Below are 2,481 nucleotides of genomic sequence, written 5' to 3'. Positions count from 1 at the left end.
ATGATTAAAATAAATTTGGGATATGAGACCTCCAGAAAATCGTTTCGCAACTGAATGAAACGACAGTTTTTAAACGCTCGAAATAAGAGCAGGTGCAACACAGACACGTCAGACTACTTCCAATTCCCCCCTCCATGAGGCTCGCGTCGGCGAAGAATAGGGATAATAGAAGGGCTATGTCATTTCTTTGTTCGATTCCTCGCCGAATCCTCATGAAAGGGAAAACTCTCCCTCCTCATGAAAGGGGAGGGGGATTGGAAGTAATGTGACGTGTCTGTGTTGCACCTGCTCTGATTTCGCGCGTTTAAAAACAAGTTTCATTTAGTTGTGAATCGATTTTCTGGATCTAGCCTTTTCAAGTAAGTTAGCCACAGCTAGCTCAACTTGTTAAGAATAATGCTCTCAACAGGAAAGTTTCTACAATTTACAATCTCTAGTATTTGCCTGTCCTGGTCATTTTCTAGTAAAATTCTCACTCTGCTTCCCAAGTACCTTTCGTAATGAATTACTAATGTTTAAAACTCATACCTCTGTTAACCATGGCAAAATATACTTTCTAGTTCACTATTAAACACTGTATCGAAATCATCAAAATAATACATGGGCCTTATAAGAAATTTATTTTATATGGTAAATATATTTATTATAAGGTCCATGGCTATGCGATGATGGTGACATGCATTACGATCGCAAATGGGAAAGAGTGGCAACTATCTTATAGAGCCTTCTTTAAAGTAACTGACTATAGAAAGAGGATTCATAATTCCTGAGATTATTATGAAATTATTACACATGATATAAGATATTTACAATACTGCTGTTAATTATATTGCACAGATAAATTTAATGCTGTATCGTTTATATCACAAACATATCTCAGTTTTATTTCTAATTTAATTTTTTCCCAGATAATAATACTCTGAATCTAAAATACATCACATTCAAACAAAAGTTCAAAACATTCACATTAAAACATTTTTCAGGTGTTAAAAAAAGATCTGAAACCTTTCTAAGATGACAACTCCAGCTCCAAATGAATTGGATTGAAATTTGGCATCACGGACAGCGTGACTTTCGGTAATGTTCTTAATGCAGCGCGCTGATAGTTTTAATAACTTTAATTGCATGTGGGAAAATTAATTTATGCAAATGCTTACAGCCTAAATCTTATTTAATCATTGCTACTCATTATTATATTAGAAGACCATCATTTCGAGTTCAGAAATGCAATGCATTAGCATATAAAATATTTCAGCTTTATTCTTGTCGATATCTCCTATTACAAAACTTAATCAAAACAGTTAAATCGCATTATTAATAAACCTAAATTAGAGTACTGATCAAAGCAATATAAATTTAAACATGAAATGTGCTAACATATCAGTTAAGTTCTTGCGATACATATCAGTTTATAGTTAACATATCAGTTTCTTGCGGTTATGTCAAGTTAAAGAACTGATAAAAAGAAATTTAAAATTTAAAATATACGAATTCGGGCTTTCATGGATTTTTCAGACGACAGACGAGAGAATGTCTTTGATTTTCCGATCTTTATCAGTTGAAAAGATCAATTGAGTTGCATTGTAAAGACAGCAAATTTTAATGTGTTCTACACGCGTGTGTGCAGCTGGTCTTAGACTTTCAGATGTGCGCATTCCATTATGCAGCCGCCATTAAAGTGGTGCGCACACTGGACATTAAAGATTTTTGCTTCTTGCAAAAATTGTTCGCATCGTGGAAGGGAGTTCCCGAGAGCACTGGGAGATAATAGTATATTTATATTTTTTTTGATGCCATAAGTAAAGGTTTTCATGCCTTTAACTTCACAGTCCTGATTTTGCGATAGTATCTGATATTATAGCTCGTTTTAATCTAGAAAAAATGGCGTCTTTCAAAATGCCTATATATTCCAACCATTAGTTTTTCATAATTAGCTTCCTTAATTTGGCGCATTTCAGTTAATAAAATTTCCGATACAGAGAAGATTAGCATGGTCTCTGCGCAAGGATGGCATTCACATATTATTACCGTCAACGCATTTTATTGTTCTAATGTTAGCGCATTTATATATTGTGCAAATAATTTTTAAGTCTTCATTCCAAAAATACACTTTCTTGATATATAATCTACTTCATCTAAGTGTATTATGTTTCAACTATATTTTGTATTTCTTATATAGCAAACAACATTTTCATGTTTGTTTAACTTAGATATCAATCCAAGTTGCGCAAAAGCATTTATTCTTCTATTTCCATCCAAAGGTCTCGGAGCACAACCCCAGCTAGAGGTCAAAACTCCTAGCGGATGAAACCTCTAAAAACACCAGCGATGTTCGATGTGTCCTAAAATTTATATTTCGATATTTTGAAAGTTGAAACAATCATACTCCATTCCTTGTTATCTTAACTCAGGGGAGCCCTTTGTTCCGATTGTGCTCTGCACAGAGGCCCCTGATGGGTTGGGGCGTTATTTCAAGGAAGT

At 34.2% G+C, this 2,481-nt stretch overlaps 1 non-coding gene across 1 annotated transcript; it reads left to right on the top strand.

Moving 5' to 3' along the window:
• Positions 1 to 1,939: 1,939 nt before the first annotated feature.
• Positions 1,940 to 2,043, top strand: LOC118180541 (U6 spliceosomal RNA). Its single transcript, XR_004756682.2, has one exon. It is a non-coding gene; the product is annotated as a U6 spliceosomal RNA (small nuclear RNA).
• The last annotated feature ends 438 nt before the right edge of the window (positions 2,044 to 2,481 follow it).

This window comes from Stegodyphus dumicola, chromosome 11 (assembly GCF_044657685.1).
Source record: "Stegodyphus dumicola isolate Sdum_Otavi_A_Nest chromosome 11, ASM4465768v1".
Lineage (NCBI taxonomy): Eukaryota > Metazoa > Arthropoda > Arachnida > Araneae > Eresidae > Stegodyphus > Stegodyphus dumicola.
Note: the sequence above shows the minus strand (reverse complement) of the source record. Positions and strands in the feature narration are given on the sequence as shown.